The sequence below is a fragment of the Polyergus mexicanus genome, unplaced genomic scaffold (genome assembly GCF_030449975.1).
Source record: "Polyergus mexicanus isolate NDT 795.1 unplaced genomic scaffold, iyPolMexi1.0 SCAF_12, whole genome shotgun sequence".
NCBI lineage: Eukaryota > Metazoa > Arthropoda > Insecta > Hymenoptera > Formicidae > Polyergus > Polyergus mexicanus.
In genome coordinates this window covers 7384470-7404455 of record NW_027223332.1, presented here as the reverse complement: position 1 = coordinate 7404455, position 19986 = coordinate 7384470, and the positions used below count along the sequence as shown (strand labels likewise).

General features: G+C 41.5%; 1 protein-coding gene across 1 annotated transcript in view; it reads left to right on the top strand.

The window, feature by feature from the left end:
• Positions 1-943: 943 nt before the first annotated feature.
• LOC138938288 (uncharacterized) overlaps positions 944-19986 on the top strand; it is a 65497-nt gene continuing 46454 nt past the window's right edge. The window contains exon 1 of the mRNA XM_070305150.1: positions 944-3418. The gene's annotated coding sequence lies outside the window, so the exon portion shown is untranslated. The remainder of the gene's footprint in view (positions 3419-19986) is intronic.

Genomic DNA, 19986 nt, shown 5'->3' with positions numbered 1-19986 from the left:
CACGTTGTTTAAAAAGAAAAACATATACACGTGTATATGTCAGGTTGGTTCACGCATAGAAATAAATTTCTGCTTTGAATGTTTAAATCGTGCGATTTTGAAGGTAAACCGCGTTACCGCTTACGACTGTGATAGGTAGCTTCTTGTGTAAAAGTAACGACAACGCGTACGAGTAATCGAGAAGGTTCAATCACCTGCGCAAGATGACCGATAAATGTACACGTTGTACATTTAATGCATTAATCGTGCGTTATTTGCATAAATGCTAGTGATTTTGAATAAGAGCATAATTTTATATAAACATATCAATCTAATTCCGCTATCGATAAGCGACGTTTTTTATTAGATGCGATAAATTATTCCGATTATCATTTTTATAAAGTAAGTATTTGCTATTTTAGCGCAGAATAAGAGAAGATAAATTTAATAATTATTAATTAAGTTGCCTACATTCCGCGATATTATATAAACAATCTAGCTACTATCAATGTTTTAATCTAAACTAGATCACAAAAATTATCGATATTTTCTACATTAGATATGAATGGTGAATTCATATTTGAAAATTTGCGAAATATTAACCATGTCGCGTCGCGCTTTAGAGAAGGCTGTTTCGAGATCGAGAGGGTAGACTATCGCGAGAACCGGCCTGTTAAAAATTCGCCTGTTATTCGCGTGCCGGCGCGAGATCCCGTCATCGGGGATGCTGGCATCCCGACGCGATGGTGGGGAAGCGTGCCCGCGCGCGGGGAGAGTGGGAGCGTGCCGCGCTTCGGGGTTTTGTCTGGTGTGATGACGACGATGATGGTGGTGGTGACGGTGGTGGTGATGGTGATGGTGATGGTGATGGTGGTGGTGGTGGTGGTGAGGAGTCGACCGATGCCGATGCGCTCGTGTCGCTCGACGAGCCGGCGAGAGAGGAGCACGGAGCACGGACACACATCGCACTCGCAAGCCGCGCAAGCCACGACGCTCTCTCGCGTCCTGTCGCAACCGCCAGTCAGCGACGATCGTCGTCGGTGTTCGTTACGGTGTGTCGCCGTATGGTCATGGTCGTCCCGTCGACCTGGTCACGATCGCACAAATACTCCTCATCGTCGATCGTCGAGTCGCCACCCCCGCGTGATCGGGGACGCATCCCAAGGATTCACCCCGAGCGGGACGGCAGGGGACGCATCCGTTTGGCGAACGATCGCTCGATTCGAGCGCGAACTGACGCGTAGCTACGAAAAATTCACGCGAAAGCAAAGTTGATGGAAAAAATATCGCACGCACGTATCGGACGTCCGTCCGCTGAGTCTACGCGAAAGGAATGACGTATCGCGCGTCGCAAGAGCGTCAGTGAGAGAGATAATCTATCCGGGCAACTTTCAACCTGTCGACGTCGTCCGTTCGGCGACACTCTTACCCCGTGGAGTCAGCCGGCTGCGGCGCGCGGCACGCAGCGGGAGGACCGAGAGCGGTGCGTGCCTCGCCTATCGCCGCGCCGCTTCAGCCGCAGCGAGTCAGTCAGTGCTCGGATTTCCGCGCGAGCGAGAACTTACCGCTCTCGCCAGTTGGTCGTCGGGGGACGCGAATTCGGAATCAGATCTACGATTATCTCGTCGCTTCGTAAGAATCCCAGTGATTTTCCATCGCGATCCGAAAGATTCCGCGAGAGTGCCGCGATTAAACGTAGCAGCGCGCCGATGACAATCAAAGGGATAGGATGCAGTTCTCGTCTTTGAAAATCTGATCGCAGCGAAGTTTGATGCGCCGACGTTACCTCGCGTCGTACTTATCCACATGTTCGCGGTATCGACTTGTCGTCTCGATTACGAAAAAAAAAGCTGTGCGAAACAACGGAGTGGCGCATCGAGAAACACGCGGTACCCTTTCGCATGGTTACGTAAACGGGCGCCGACCGCGTGCCTGACCGACCGAAGAGGTAGTTTTCACGCGGAAGGAAGTGAGTAGAACGGCGACAACCGAGAAAAAAAAGAGAGAGAGAGAGAGAGAGCGCCTGTTATCGGCAATTTAGCCGTTCGAGAAAAATTCTCTTCCTATTCCCGTTATCCATCGTCGCAACAACTTCTCCGACGGGTTCGCGATCGACTACCTCGAAAAAGTATATCGTGGAAAGACTCTTGACGCGAGAGAGGAACGCCGTCGGCCAAGCGCGCCGACGGTCGATCGACATCGGCGTGTTTTCATCGATGATGACAAGGACGGCGAGCGTCTCGTCGTGCAATCTAACGCCGTTCAACTTCTCTCAGCGTTGCGTCGATAATACGTCCACGTGATCGGCGATCGCTATTTTATCGCCGAGATAGCACGGAGCAACGATTCGTCTCATTCCCCCGGCGAAGAGGAGAATAATTACGAGAGGAGAAGACGTATACGCGCGCACGGTCCCTTTCTTTCGTCCGGCACGGAGCCGGAGGGCAACAGAGCGCGATCGGAAGGAAGTAACGTATAGTCCTGCTCTCCTCGCGATCGGCGTCTCCCGCTGAACCGTCGTATATCTCGACGGTAATGCGCGCAAATTATGCGCCTCGCGCTTCTCTCTCCGCACCGAGGAACGCACGGCGATCAGAGGCAAGAGGAACGGGCGAGAAGGGGAGATAATCCGTCTATTGCGCTTTCCTTCACCTACGATCTTCTTCCCGCCTCTCGTTACCGCGGTGAGAAACGAGTGCCAACGACTAACTTCGACACGACAAATCCTTCGGAGGCGAATGTGCGCGCTGTGTGTGACTACCTGTAACTGCCTATCTATTCGCGAGGACGCGCATTCGTCGTCGTCCGCGTTGACATTCTCACGTGTGTTGTAATCAGTGCGGCCGCGTCGCTTCTTTGAAGTTTGTTCCGGTTCGATTTCTTCGTGATCCTTCGTGCGATTCGAGGAAGCTCGGCAGAGAAATCGGCCACGACGATAATCATGCGTTCCGACAAACAGTATCGCGTCCGTGTAACGTGAGAGTGCGCGCGTCTTTTAGAATGACTTACGTCGAGGGTGCGATTGTGCTATTCCAGACGAACGCTTGATTTCTCGATCAATTTTTCCGACGTTCTGTCGTGGGAGATAAGTGACATTTCTTGGCGCGAGAACGCGAAACGTCCGGCGCCGTTATTCGTACTAGACAATAATATATATTTCGACGATTGTACTCCGCGTGTAATCCGCGACAGTTGCTCTTTTTTCCATATTATTTCACGCCAACTTTTTCGCAAATATATATCGCGCCGCATCCGATCGAATCCTCGTGTTCAAGATCTTCGACCGGGAATTCTGAAGAACTGTCAATTGCCGTCAAGATTCACTCGGCACACGAGGGAACCTTAATGTCAAATTCGCTGCGGAAGAAAATCTAGACGAAGCGCTTCGAGCCGGCAGACTTTCAGCCACGCGAAACCGTCCCTCGTTGCCTTCTACCTGGTGAGTGTTTTTCATTAATATGTTACGCGCGATATAATTATATATAGCTATCCCTATCGTAAAATATCGAAAACGCTTGCGAATTTAATCCGACTGGCGAATAATTTATACGTAACACATGTCAGATGCGTGCGCGCAAGAGACCGTAATAAATATTTCATCTAATGAGGTCGTAATTATTGGATAAATTGAGAACGGCGTAACGATCGATTTAGATATGTTCTCACACGATCAGAGCGAAAATATTCGATCGCGATAATTATTCGTCGCCTGCCGTTTGCAGAATTGTTGACAGGATGATTTGTCGATTGACCGTCGCTGCAGCCACCGCAGCTTTTGCGCCATTAATTTTTCTTCGCCGCGTATCGAAATTAACATAATACGAGCTAGAAACGAGCCTTAAGTAGATTTTAAAAAGAGGCGAGAAAAAAACGCGGGAAATGCGAACGCGATATCCTTCGTGGACGCGTGCATGCGTGCCCGAGTCGCGTATGCGGTACACGCGACCGGAGACTTTAATCTTGACGTCATCCGGCGTCTGTAACGCAAACAATTTGAGGGGGACCTTCAACCTTAACGCGTGCGAGTCGCTTGCCTTTCGAAGACGATCATCGTATAATACCATCGCGAGAAATAATAAATCCGCGCACACGTCGAGAACGAAGATGAAAGCAGCGGGAAACCGAGAGGGAAAGCCGCGAAAGGAGCAAGAGAGAGAAGAAAACACAGAGGGATATACAAGGTGACTCGGTGCAATCGCGTTTCTTTTCCATAATAGGCACTTTGACGATACTTTTCTACCGATAGTAGATAGTCCTCGTTATATCAAACCTATCTCGGGTCTATTTTTTTTTTTTCCTAATTATAAACGTAGTATCCATCTAACGTTAAAGAAGAAAGTACGATCGAACGCGGTCACCCTGACGAAACGCGAGATCGTAAATCGTGGTTGCACCGTTTCGCGGGATACGCCCCGTTAACTCGCGGGTTAAACGGGTTACAGTCCGCCTCCCCCCTCCCCCCCATCCCCATTTTTCGGGGTGAACGACAACGCTTTCTCTCTCCCTCTCATTCTCCTCCCCCTCAGAATTGGTACATCGGGGGGGGGGGGGGAGGGAATCGTGTACTCGACCTCTCGTCGATTTTCGATCGGGTTAAGCAAACATCGGCCGGTTCTCACCTCTATCGCGATAATAGCTGTAATTTCGGCAGCTTCCCGGTCCTTCACCTCCCCTTTCCTCCTCTTCTCGATTTTATGTACGCGTACGCTTAGATTGCAGAGGCCGATCGCGGCGGATTTGATTGCATGGCGCGTGACCATCGATTTATTAACCCTATAAGCGTACGGCTCTCTCCCCTCACCCGCGCTTACATCAATCTTACGGAGCGAAGGGTAACATCGTCCACCCAACATATTTTTTTACATTCTCTCTCGCGGAAAATACAGTTAACAAGCTATTACGCGTCACGGCATCGTACTTGCTGCATTTCCATCGTTCTCATATGATATTTCACACTCGAGATGTACTCTTTGATCTTTCCGAATTTTTTTATTCCTAATAAAATGACGTATTAGCCGCTTCTGCGCTTCGCGGAGTCTCTTTATTAATCGCCATCGTCCGCGCCGCAAATGACGGCTATTTATCAAGTTGTATTTTGCTATATTGGTTTTAGCAGCGGTCTCCACCTCTGTCTATATCTCTTTCTATATATATATATATACACAATATATATGCGTGCACGCGTGCATGCGCCTCGATTACTTCTCTCGCGTGTATATCTGTACGCGAGAGACAGGCGAATAGCCGCAATGGAGCTGCAATGAAGCGCACATCCGACATGCGCGCGCGTCTGGACGTCGACTCCGATGAGCATCATGGCAAGAATCGCATTTTCCATGCAACGTGTTACGCACCACGTTTCAATAGCGACTTTAAAAGATTTTTACCTGCTCGCGCGAGCGACGACACTCGCTTTGTAAATCAGAGAGGGAGAGAGAGAGAGAGAATTAATTAATTCTTATATATAAAATAGTTACTACCTATAAGAGTAGAATTGCTAAAATAAAGCCCAATAAAGCGACTGAATTTTTTAATTAAAAAAACCGATTCGCGTTCTCTAATCTTATTAATTTATCATTACAATCATTAATGCGAACATTATCTTTGATATCAGCGTGAAAGGATAATCACGTTTAACGCGAGAAAAATGTTTCAATGTTATCTAATTGTTCAACAGTTTCCGAAGAAATTCTAAAAATATCTCGCTTGAATCGTGCGTTTAAATCCGTTCAAGCTGCTTTAGAAGAAAAAATGTTCCGATAGGTGAGAGAATGAGTAGCATTATATGTTTGTAAATATCATTACAAGTGTGGAGATAACAATCATCCGAGGCAATCAACGCGATCCACATAATCTCCACTCGATCGAGACGCGTTACAATGCGGTCAGTGGAGTTAACCGACACGTCGCTTTTTCTTTTTTTTTTTTTTTAATTTTATCTTTGCAAGTCAGAGGGTGTAATCTCTCTTGCCTTCGACACGTGTTTGTTTAACATGATGCAATGATAAAGCCGATTGCGCGATATTTTTCATTTCGAAAGGACGATGAATTTTCATCTTTATCTGAAGCGCAAATTTGCCACGTCGTCGTCCCGCGATCGGACTCCGACAGATCTAAGTACAGGACGGTTTGTTTAGTTACGTCCGTCCACGCACGCCCCGAAAACATGCACGCGTATTAAACGATCGCGGGGATGGGGGTGCGAACTGTGAATGAAATTAACCACTCTACGCGCTGTCTTCTCTGAATGGACAACCGCCAGGAGCGAGGAGAGAGCGCAGAGTATATTTCCGTTCGTGTTTATAGACGCGCGGATGCGGCCGGAGATACTGTCGGGACATTTGAAATGTAGCAGATCCGCCGCTGTACCTAAGGATTAGTTAGATAGTGAAACGGGATGTAGAGGGAAAAACGGGAAAAAGACTGTCGTCGTACAAATAATGACTATTTTCAGCGACACTGTTCGTGCCTTGTATTGCGCGGTGCTATCTTCGCGGAATATATTGCGTACGACATTTATAAATGGCTCGACAATATCGAGAGTATAGAAATAGAGAGAGAGAGAGAGAGAGAGAGGCATTAATGGAAATTCTGGTTATCAAATCGTTCATCTGGCCATTATTCGCGGCATGTCGTTAACTCTTTCGTCGCGTGCGGAGAACATTGATCTCATGGACGACACGCGAACGCGTCGATAGAGACAACATATGTCAAGCCCACATCGCCGTTGACGCGTTCGCGCACCTTCTTTCATTGCTTCTTCCCTCGAAGGATACTGTTCCTACGCGAAGTCTATGATAGAGGTGTTTTCAATAGAGACGTCCGTGATCGCACCTGTAATTCTTTCGCGACGCCTACGCGAGTACCGTGTCGTGTCGGGACGAAGAAGGGAGTCAGGAGAGGAGGAGAATGACCGTCTCTTATCCGCGGAATGTGTTTGATAACGATTTATCCGATAATGCTTCTCGGAATTCCGCAAAGACGGGCGTCAGATTATAAGAAACGATCAGATTATAATTTCTCTTTACTACTCTTCGAAGATATACAGTGTGTTTGTTATTATCGGAAAGAATGCTGGAGATGATCCCCTATTGATTGCCGGGAGATATCAGCTGGCAATTTTTAACGCACCTTATCTGTAAGGTTCTCGTGATTCTTGAGAACGTGTTATTGTGGTTAACGATCTTCTTCGAGACATGTGATTGTGTTGCCGGTATTTTCCCCAGCGCGATAAACTGTTACGTCAACGAAAAGAATTCAGTTTCAATTGCGTCCGACAAATGGAGGAAAAAAAAAAAAAAAAAAAACCCTTATACATTTTTAATTCTTTTTTGATATTATGGATATTCTAATGGGAAATCACGCAAGGTGTGCCCAGGTCCGATATTGTTTGTAGCGAGGGAGTAAAAGTTACAAAACGTGCGACGCAAGTGTCAACTCGTCCTTGACGAAACGGCAGACGGTGGTGATCGAAGAGCTCATCGAAGACGACGATTATCGATATCGGTGAACCAGCCAGATCGATCTTACGGTACCGTTCTCTTACCGTTACTGGCACACGCCGCTGGACCAATGGCGCGGCACAGGCTCGTCGATTGGTCGATCGCGACGCAATTAACGAGGATAAATTTATCCGTGAGGTGGATCGACCGGCCACGCAAAGATCGGAATCGCGCTGCCGCGCCGACCGGCTTTTCCCGCCGACCGTCGCGTCGCCGCGATAATTGTCAGAGTAGTCGCTAAGTCGATCGCCGGCTGATCGACCGAAATAACCCTTTGTAGGGCTCAGGATTAATTAGTCATGCCGCGTGCCGGACGTGACAGTCGGATGGACCTGTCCCGTCTCTCCGTTTCGCGCGAAATCCCGTCGCGTTTTCGTCGCGGCTGCTTATCCGCCTTAACGCTTTAAGCCGACAAGCGTGCGTCCGTTATGCGAGACACGCGGCGAATTTGCGCGCTTCACCCTGAACGATCATCCCGAGAATAAATCACGGCGAGTGAATGCGTGAACGAATTAAGTTTAGACGTATCGTTAGAAACTATGCGATATGTGCTGCGGGAAAAAACTGCCTCTTTGAAAAGCTGTCTTTGATTGAATAATCGGATCTTAATCGGGTTGTTTTCGAGATCGAGAATTTTCTTATGCATGTGTCTAATGACAGTATATCATATAAGTTTATAATCGTATCTTTGATATGTTTGTCTTATTTTGAAACTTTATTTTCATAATACGCCAAGGCATGCCGGCGAATCTATGCGTTGGATGCTTTTGATGTTTTGTTATTTCAAGGGGAATGATATATTATCTCGCACCGTCCTTTCTACGATCTACTCGTCAACGACGTTCAATCTCAACGCGTTGAGACAAATTATAGTACACGTACAAAAATTCACCAATTTCATCGAACTCAAAGCTTTCAACGATACATTTTATTAATCGAACCGGATGTTCACCCTTACTTTATTTATTACTATTTTATAATGTTATATTATTTTTATAATTGTTTAATTCATCCGTTATTACTTCGCAAAAACATTCTTCATCATCAGCGAACAATTAGATATAGATATGCGCGAGTGTTGGAATATTTCAGCGCTTCAAAGATATACCAGAGTCAAGAAACGGAAGGATACTTTCGCGTTCCATGACAATTAGCGTTTGACACGTCGAACGATGTAATTGGGAATGAGCCGCTAAGTGTTTCGAGATGTCGAGATGCCGGAACGAAACGGGGTGCCACTTGACTCGACAAAAGATACGAGCCACACGCGCATCCTCACCCTTTCGAGAACGAAAATATTCGGATGATAAATAAACCGGCGAAGAGTATTCGCGATGACGTTGATGCTACAAGTACAACAGTGAAATAGCGTGTCGGAGAAGCGCGCGTTTAGCTCCGAGCGACGGCGAAGCCGCTTCGATGACACGCCAGCGTGTATTCAAATTTAAGTACCGAGTACTCGATGCGAGTGACCGCCGCGAGTATTATAATTCCCCGTTTGTGGACACTTTCTCTCCACACGATTCGTACGTCCCACCCACCCCACGAGAAATCCCGCTCTTCTAGGAATTTGGAAGAGTTCGGAAGACGCCGCGCTCGCGTAGAGATGGATTCTGTGTCAAAATCAATTGCGGAGATTCACGGCGTTAATCTTCGCATAATTTAACGTTATATTTCGACATAATATTTTATCGTACGATTAGCATTGATTATTGTTCATGCAATCTTACATACTTTTTTTACGATGTATGAATATCTTTCGAATATTGACATTGTCGTGACATTTGTCAGATAAATGTAAACAAAACGGAGAATAAGCAGTTCCGATCGACGATGCCTGTTCTCGATATGTCTCGAAACGGCGACTCTCGTAGGCGTGACTTACGACGCGACGGATACTTTTGCTTTTGTTAAGAATTCTAGACGTTATCGTAACTTAGAGCGGCTAATTGGATACAACGAGACGACGCGATCGCTCGAGGATATTATTAGCGTTCATTATAGATCGGCGACTCTCACGCGGAAACGGAAACCGTCTCTCTCCTGCAATTGTATGATTTACCGTTTATGTCACATAGACGCGAATCGCATCGTTCCGACGATATTACCACCGATATTCATGCATTTCTTTATCAGTCGTAAAAAAAAACTAAATGGAACAAATTTGAATCTCTAGTCTGTCGTTTGAAAGTGTCCCGTGAAATGTCGAAGGTGGATCACGGTAAAAGGCCAACTGTCGTCCAACAGAATATACACGCGCGCGATTGTAAAATAATGTAAATATGTCACTGTTACATACCGACAGATCGATATGTATTATGCATTTCTATAACTTATAACTAAGGCATCGTATATTAGTTATAACGTTCACAATGCATGAAAATTGCGGTCATTCGATGCGCAAGTAATATGACCATTCGGGATTTAACGTCACGCGAGTGTCATAATTCATAACGATCATCATATGGGAGGAGGATCGTTAACGAGGAATTTTCGCAATATCATACTTTGGTTACGGCTGAATACGCGCATGTTGAGCAGCCACGAGCCGCTAGGGCAATTTGCATTACCGTTCGGATGCATGCGTATAACCTTGGCATATTTTTCATATTGTCCGAAATACGATAGGATTCTTCGCGACCTGGGCGACCGTTCGCGGTTTTCACGCGGCTTTTTGCGGCGAACCACGCGCGATTTCGCTGCCGGCAAGTACCGTTGCCGAAGGCGCAAATTAAACGACGATTAGCGGGTGAAACCGCGACGCGCTACCGCCTGTAAAGTGATTATTATAGAGACGTTTTCACGGTAAGTTTATGAGTTTTGTGCGAGGGGCTGCCATTTTACATGTCGACACTCGTTATCTTCTGACATAACGGCATCCCGGAGTTTGTTGAGGGGATAACGAGATTTTCAGGAAAAAAGCCACAGGTTCTCCGCTCGTGATATCGCATTGTATCATCTATCGATTTTACGATATTACTAAATGCGATTGCATTAACACTTAAATCTTTTACTATGAGAATAACAATAAAATAATACTTGACATATATAATTTTGTATATTATTCAATTGTCGATATCCATATCAATTATGTAGCAATGATATAATATTGCGAAGTTTACGTAACTTTTAAACACATAATATCCTGGATTTATATAGCATGATATAGAACTACATTTATATTTGTCAGCAAGAATTATTAACAGACATTTCACACAAGGAGCAAATGTACGAAAGATTGAGTTGGACTAAAGATATGAGACTTTTGATTGTATTTTTGTGAAAAAAAATATCATTGTATCTGACATAAAAATATAAGCCTTTTTTTTATTATCTATCATTCTTCAATTTTTACTTAGATGAATTTTGATTGCTTATTCGATCTAATTATGTATACCCATCTACCCGCGCTTTACGATCTTTTTCTCCATCGCTTCCCTCGCAATTTATTTCTCGAAATAGCTTTACGTTTGTTGTTTAGCGCGCACGATTATTTATACTCATCTGTAAAACGAACCAATAAAGAGACACTTTTTATGACCTGGCCTTATGAAAAGTGCCACTTGACATTTTCCAGGCACATCGTTAGCGTACCGATATTTTACGTCGTAAATCGTTGATTAAGTTCAACAAGAGGTCCTTTTACCGCAACGACTGCGCATCGTTTTGACACGATAATCGTTTCGATTCGATCGAGATGGATGCTAGAGTGAACGTGATTGTTAATCTTGTTTTATACAATTGATTTTACCATTTTGCAAAAACATCCGGCGAAATAATTCGATGATGATAAACGATCGTCAAAGAGTCTTTACTCGGCTCTTTATATTATTTCTTCACCATCGGCGCGTTTGTTTTAAATTACCGCATTGCGTATTAATAAATCGGTGGACGGGTCACAGGAAAAAAAAGGAAAAAAAAACATGGAACACACATGGCGGAACACGGGATGCTTATCAAAATCATAAACGGCGCAAAATTAGTTGGTAGCCGTAGCGCAATCGGGAGTTGGCCTTATGGCCGTTTATACGGTACTTATGATAAGTGGCGTCGTAAACGCGATTGAATGCTGCGGTTCGCGCGGCACAATACAACATTTCGCCACGCCTCGTTGAGAGCTCTCGCGATTCTCAGTGCCAATAAAACAAATTGCGATTGCGTGCAAAATTGCCACATAGAGACAATACATCGATACGTATCAATCGAAGTTACGTTTCATATGAAACTGTAATCATTTGTTTCTTTTTTCTTTTTTTCTTTTTTTTTCCAATTATAAATGCGATGCGCGCGGTTCTAAGAATTATATCTAAAACGCTAAGGATTACATGGAACGGAATGCAAAATGTAAGATAATAACGGCGATAAATCATAGGATAGGGCAGGGTAGAAAAAACGAAACAGCTGATTTTATACGACGCGACATGTAATTTCCCTTTGTACGCCAGTCGTTCTCTCGCGATTGGCATCGTGCCCGGCCGGCATGTTCGCGCATATAACCCTCATTTATGAAAGCCATTATCTCTTACAAAGTCCACTTAACAATCCGATGGGAGGGGGGCGCACTCGCGACAACGCGTTCCGCGAATGACAATCGATTTTATAAGTAACGCGATGTCACATTACGCCCACATTTATGATATACGGGCCGGCGGGCCAAGATTGTCCGCGCGGGTCGGAAAGGCAATAAAATTTTAACGCGCGGGGCATAAAAGCACTACCGTCCACCGACCGCGATAGAGGCGAACCCGGACGGATATTTGAGAATAAAGACCTCACCGCAACGCGACGGCCGTAACAGCATAAATAACGGAAATCCAACGCGCGACCGTTTTGCAGCAGCCGGTCGATGAATATTTACGCTGACATTTAGACTTCCATTACCCCAATATATACATTATATTTGTGTGTGTGCGCTCGTAGCGAGAACAATAGCCCGGGCGGGCCTAGTCGCCCGAAGAATCAATCGCTGTGATTTATCGTCAATCATGGATAAATAAATAATAAATGGCGATCTAAATAGAAAGAGAGAAAGAGTCCGGAAATAATTGGCAGAATAAAAAATTAATATTCTTATCGCGTTAAAATTTTACGTCACGGTTTCACGTAAGCTTGATTTACCCCGGAATCTCATCGCTGCCAAGAGAATGTCCTTTATTTCCCTTACATACAGTTAGATTTCCAGAGATATATTAAAACGACAATAGATCAAATTTGTGTTACTCGGTCGCTGGATTACACGGCGGATTTAATCTGGCGTGCACGATTGCTGTTCGATGTTCGTAAAAATACCGATCGCCCGGGCACGATCCTTATCCGGATTCGGAAAAAATTCTAATTACCGGCGCACGATCGTTATCTACGCGCGGAAAAATTTCTACGACGAGTATACGATCGTGCGCGTTCCGTTTCTTGGAAAAAAAATTCTGATTACCGAGAAACGATTCGACGGGGATGGTCGGCATTAATCGGGCGTGCGGGGAGTAGTACCGTTCGATTATCGTCTGGGGAGTACGGGGGAGATCAATGAGCATTACCCCACGTATGATGGACCTAATTTATTATCATCGCAATTATCTTCGCGAAATCCATGCGATAATCGACCGTTCGCGGTCACGCGAATGACTAAGAACTCATTAGCCGGGCATGCGCGTCACTGTCGTTTTTTTTTTGTAATTGATGGAACTACGCGCTTTATTAGCGCATATTCCGTATGTGCATTGGAGAAAATCGCGAGAACATGCGAGACGTGATAGACACGTAATTAGCGAATACCAATCGCTGATCCAATCTCTGCGCTAACCCGTATCCGATGCTAAATTACGCGCTTCCCATCTCCGCGCGTAGCCGGCGATATGTTTATGCTCGAAACTGTGTATTTATATGCTATTCATTATAATTAATAGACGTTACAACCGTAGTACGATTCTATTTTTTCCCGATCAATATTACGTCAAATGCTCCCAATTATTTTTAAGTTAGAAATCAGCATTTCTCGACGGCTGTTTAATAGCGTTTTCGAGAGAAGCAAGTTTGATCGCTCCGAGAGCGATTAATAACGTCACAAACTCCACCTTAGGCTACTAGGGATACTTGGATTATTAGATTAATTAATGAAACACTTCGAATAAGCATTTAATTGATTAATCAGGATAAAGAATCTTGTGCTTTAAAGCCAAAACAACGTCAAACGAAACTTTATTATTATACTTATTTATTTTATATTATTTATATTATTTATATTATTAACGTATTATTTATATTAATCAGATTCAAAACCCGTTTTCGGTCAAATATACATATATGTTCATGACAAATTGATTTTAATCGCTCTCAAAGCAATCAAATCTGCTTCAGTCGAAAATGCTATAATATATGGTAGTTTACAAAAACGTCTCTTACTTTTTCATATCTTTTTCATAGGCTGTCTATTATTTAAAAGTATTTTTAGATATATAATATAATGAGAAATTATTTGGTAAAAATACGCCTTGTTTTTGTCGAGAAATTTTTCATGTAGATTTTCTTTTACCTATGCTGTTGCGCGTTCATTTTTGCACAAAACGGACCACCTACACACATCGAACGTCGATTAACATCCCGCAATAAGTCACCGAATGCCATAGCTAGCGGCTATGTACGTTCCGGCATTACCGGCTCATTTCATTCACACTGTCCATAATTTTGGCCCTCGCGAAAGAATAATGGCGAAATGCGCAGACTTTCAGCCGGAGGGGATCGAGTCTACGGCACGAGAGAATTCGATTTCGTGGATGCACCTGCCGAATTTACATGACACTCGAGGTTAAGCCATTTAGCTCGATCGACGAGAACCCGGCCAATAGATGTCTTCCGTTTCTTTGTCCTTCAATATTACGTACAGACGCACATGTATAACTTGGCCTCCAAATATAAAATGGATATCTTTTCCACGTCAAAATTAAATTGCAAAACATCCACTTATTATTAGCGTTGCTTTATTCTTGAATTTTTAATCCACTTATGTTATTATATAACAAATAATTGCATTTAAATTAGATTTCAACTGCATATTCCACGAGTTATCTACCCATCAACTATAAAGTTCTCCCTCGAAACAGAATCTACTGCCGATATATACGCAGATATCTGATATGTCGCGAGTACGGAAAGTAATCGTCATAAATATTTAATGATTACGGAAAGAATTAATCAACATCAATCGCGATACTAAATCTCTGTCAATAATTGCATCGTGATGAAAAATCAACACATTTTCCAGGAATGCATGGGACAGTGTATATACGGTATAGCGATATGCAAATAATGATCGCAGTCGAAAGCTGTTGATTAATATCAAGACAGGCATTAAACTTAGCGTAACGTGAGAGAAGCTGAGAGCGACGCAATTAAAAAAAGTTATTTTTCCGAGATAAGAGGAGAGGCGATGTTGCGAGAGATTTCGCAATTATTTAATTTGAAAATCACCGATTAGTGTTTTTAAGCCGATGATTTCTCATATCATAATATACGGAAGCCACCGATTTCTCTTCGTAATCTCAGCTTTACGCGAACGAAGTCGAGACAAGCGAATAGACATAGAAAAAGGGACGATTTACACGACGTTTCAACGCGTTGCGTTATTGGCGATTTAGATTTAGAATCGAGAAGGAAATCCTGATAAATATCTACATAAGAATAGTACTCTTAATAAATTAAGTTTTCAATACAATCGTATTTTGTTTGTGGTAACAATAATTTCGTTTATATAGTTGAAAAAAAGCCATAAAAGATAGTTATTTTTGAAAAAATAATTTTATCAACCAATTTTAAAATAATATCCTTGATATATCTTATAATTTCGAATTATTTGTAATAATAACTACAAACTACTAAATACTCTATCATTTCCTGTATTGAAAAATTTATTAAAAACAGGATGTTAAGAATTCATATAAATTTGATAAATTCTTAGACGGAAGGCGGTTTTTCAACGTTCATAAAATGCATCCGCAAATGCAGTAATCATCTGTAAATTTATGGATAGATCTACATTTTTTCAGAATATTTCGTGCTTTGTTGACTATTAAAAAAAAAAAAAAAAAAAAAAAAAAAAAAAAAAAAAAAAAAAAAAATGTCATGGACAACCAATGGGATTTCGATTGTAAAACTGATTTTTTTTCAACAATGTCAGTTGTCGATTATGTAGCCAAGTATTAATCATGCACATTGGTGCGTATCATTCTGTTCTAAATGTATGTGTGTGTTTTTCTCTCTCCTAAAAATTTCGGGTAGAATGTACAGCGTCGAACCTGCTCGGTGTATTTTTTCATCATTTGATAACACTGATGAAAAAATATTGACTCGATACTCTCGCGAAATACGCGCAAAAATGTGATCGTGAAGGCAAATAATAAACCTTGCTCGTTGTGAGTCGATTAAACAGGTTATCTATTGTAGAACGTGAAACTCGCTTTATATACAGGGCTGATTGCGAAGTATTCGCCATCGTAAAGTATGCGAGGTTTATCTTGTTCTACATATAGACTATAGACGATGTGGGAAAAAAAAAAAAAAAAAAAAGAACTCGCACGTCAGTTATATTTGTGTTTCGAAACGATATCGATGCCGTCCGTTACCGAAGTTCGCGCACAGCCACACATATACACAAGCAATTCTGCGATTAGACGGGAGTTCTTAGAAATCGAATGAGTTTTCGAAAAAATCGCACTCTAGTATTAAAGCGCCGTCGTTTACGCGAATTACTGTCTCGCACGATATTACATCTCATTCGTTTAATTATCACGAAACTCAGCGTGGCTCGCATTCCGTTTAGTCCGCTAATTTCCACGCATGCCGCGGATACGATATACATGGTTAGCGCGTTAGCCATCTGAAATAATGCGCGACGACGTGATCGATACGAAGGTATCATTTTGCGCCGCTTATAAATGCGGGCGCGTTTTGTGCCGTGATGTTGATCAAAGTGTCGGATTCATAAACGCATAAAATTGCACGTCACCTAACATGCATTTTTGCATTGGCGCCGGACCACAGAAGGACAGTCAAAATATTTAGATATTTCGATATTAATCAATTAAACTGCAGGATAATTTTGAAATGATAAATAATATTATTTATTTTTATTGATTTATTATTATAGAAATCTTTTCCTCTTTTTTTTTTTTTAATATTACAAATCACAAGATATTGATGGCTTTGAGGAAATCGTGATATATGTATTAAAATTGAGAGTCGTCGATATTTGATTATTGCGACAAAAGTACAATAGATGACAAAGTTAAAAGTCCGTCGTGTAAATCATTATTTTCTAAAGAAGCGTCGTTTGAATTATTGTTAAGCCAGTACGTCAGATTACTAATTGGACGAATCGATTGTTTTACCTCGATATCAGACTAATCGCTCGCTCGCTTAAAAGCTTTGGTCATCTAATGGCACATCAGCCTGATTTGGAAACTTTTATTCGATAAAGTGAGTTTCTAAATGCGACGAGTCTCTTGTCTGGATTCGATAATCGCGTCGTTTATGTCCAAGGCAATTATTATGAATAGAACATTATACATATATACATATATTAAATACACAAATTACTTCATTTTGATTACGTCGAGAGAAATTTTATTTTTACGCGCGAGAATTATTTAAAATCGCGTACCTATACAAGTTTCAATGTATTTTACACTGATAAGAAAATATAGTTGAAATTACTATAAGTTCACTATAATTTATAGTATATGGTTGTATATAGTACACGCATGTATGGTTGATATTACTAGTATTATAATAGAATCTACTATAAAAATGATAATGATGACTATAAAAATGAGTATCCTAACTATAATTTTTTTACCATGCAATTATAGTCAATTTTATCATCGATTTTATTATCAGTATATAGAGTTCGCTACATTAAACAATCGAGTTCATTATCTTTGTGTTAACGAAATGAAAAAAATAAATTTGAAAGATAAATTATGCATAAACATCTGCTGCAATTTTGCAAATAATCAACATACACTATATTATTATTTATAATCAAGTTAATTAGTTAACTTAAAAAAAAATTGCTTACACCGTAGTGATAAATTCGTCTCTATTCTATCTGTTTAGATCGATTCTACTGGATTGGTTATTCGCTCTTAAAGTCTGTTTATCTTTATGATATATAACCAGATCGAATTTAGAAATGATCGTCGATCTATCTGAGGCTAGCATTTATTTTTGTTTTTCGAGACACGCGCGATAACGCACGAAAGTAAATTCATGGCGTTGCCAATCGCGATCAATCGGTACGTCATTAAACCGGAGAAATCGATGGATATCGCAGTAGTTATCAGTGGGAATTTCAACTGATTTTCTCACCGTCGGGATAACGGAACGTTAATCATTTCTCGCGTGTTTACCTGCTGCGTCATTATGGTTCTTGAATTGTTACATGTTCAAAGTGCATACCGTATAGTATTGGCGAACACGATGTTTCGATTAGTTACGGTCCAACAATCCATTAATCAATTAAACTTGCGCAAGATATTCGCCATTTATCATTTTACGATTCTTGGAGTTTTATAAGTTTTAAAATATGAAAATTTTTCTCGAGGATAAAAATGCACATACAAAAAATATATTAAAATAAAAATTAATTAAATTAAATTATCGTAACTTTTTTCAGCATGTTTTTTCGATATTAGTCAATCTAGTCGAGCAAGGAATATCATTAAATGGCTGCACGTATCGCGTTATCTTTTATAGTCTCCCTTCGCCTTTTTAGACTTTTAGGATGTAACCCTTTATTCCCGAGCGTAGGAGCTCTCTCAAAGCTATTCTCCCCTTAATGTCCTCGAAGAGCGAGCTCGGCAAACAAAGCGCATTAGTACAATTATCGGGTCGAGCTGTGGGAAAATGTCCACCGTGTGTAACCTATCGATACCGAGAGGTTTATCCAGTTAATTATGATCTCTACGCTCGAACTGAATGTAAAGTCGTATCACCAGCCGATGATGATCTTTAGAACAATCGACAATGAAACCTCATAATCTAAATATGTCAACATTTGAAGATTCGATTAAAAAGCAATATTGTTATTTGTAGTATCAATTTATAGTCTGTTAAAATTTTCTGGTTGGTCAAAAGCGCTTATTCTTATGTTCGATCTTATTATCTCTGTATTCATATATTGTTGCTAAATTCTTTATCATCCATATTGGGTAAATTATTGTTCTCGGTCGTGTGAGTGAAAGACCGGAGCCTTTAATCTATTTTATTGAGCGTTTATTAACATCAAGGGCGACGATCAGTTTACGACGACCACTACGAGGTGTGAAATTTTCAGGGCAATCATTATCTCCTGCCCCATTGAAACCTTCATTTGTCTATCTCATGATTTTCCTCTCCCTTCGTGCTCGTGCAAGCGAGCATCCTATGAATAGTATCGTTTGACGTGCATTCCATGTGAAGAAACGTCCAACGCAAACATTTCATTTTCATTTTCATTTCAATTCATGGGGAAAAGTTCTATGGATGGCAGTATGATTGATGATTATGTTCGGAACGTGAATGGGACGACGCGAGAGAGAAATGATTCTCATTAAAGAACAAATCGTAAACATGCCAGAGACAATCGCTAAACAATCGTTTATGTGTCCCGTCGACCTCCTTTGCCGTGTTTAAAGCATAGAAAAACGTTTCGTAGTACAATTTGACACTCATTACTATTGCACATCGCTGCGAGATAATAATGAAACAGAGGAATAACAAAGGCTCGAGAATTGTGAAACAAGGTATTTAATTTGACTATTCATGATGGAGGATTAAAGCGAAATTTGCTCGCTGAACAGAATGTACGTTGAATAATTAACTTCGTAATTTTGAAATTCTCTACTTAAAAAGAAACCTTATGTGTATACTTGTTATTTTCATTTCTTCAAGAAACTGAAAAATGAAAATAATTTTACGAGAATAAATTTTAAAGAATTATTTCCACTAATAGCAAATCTAATAATTTGACGTAATTTAATGTGTCATCGATCAAGGTTCGATATCGTAAGATGGCAATGCTAATTGCTATTTTGATAAATCATCACGTGCCGTTGTTCAAAGTGTTACAAAGTGTCATCGTGACTGTCGCTTGCGATCGAAAACGATGTGCGCTACTCAAAAGAAGCATGTTAAAAGTTGTCTCTGTTAAGCTGCGTCACTTCAAGTATCCGAACTTCGCGACGAGAACGGCGCGACAAACCGGAATTGTTATATAAAGATCGTTCCGATAGTATCTCGTTCGTGTAAACGCGCATTTAAAAGCGCTTAATCCGTTCGTAATCAACCAGCTGTCGTGCATGACAAGATGTTTTATTTTATGCATTTGAAATTTCACTCTACAATTATTTTTCTCGTTACAAATTAGTATATAAAAATCAATAAAAGATTATATTGAATACAATTATTTTTTAGAAAAATCTTTAAAAAGCTTTTAAGAAAAGTTAAAATCTTTAAAGAACACTTTATAGAAAAT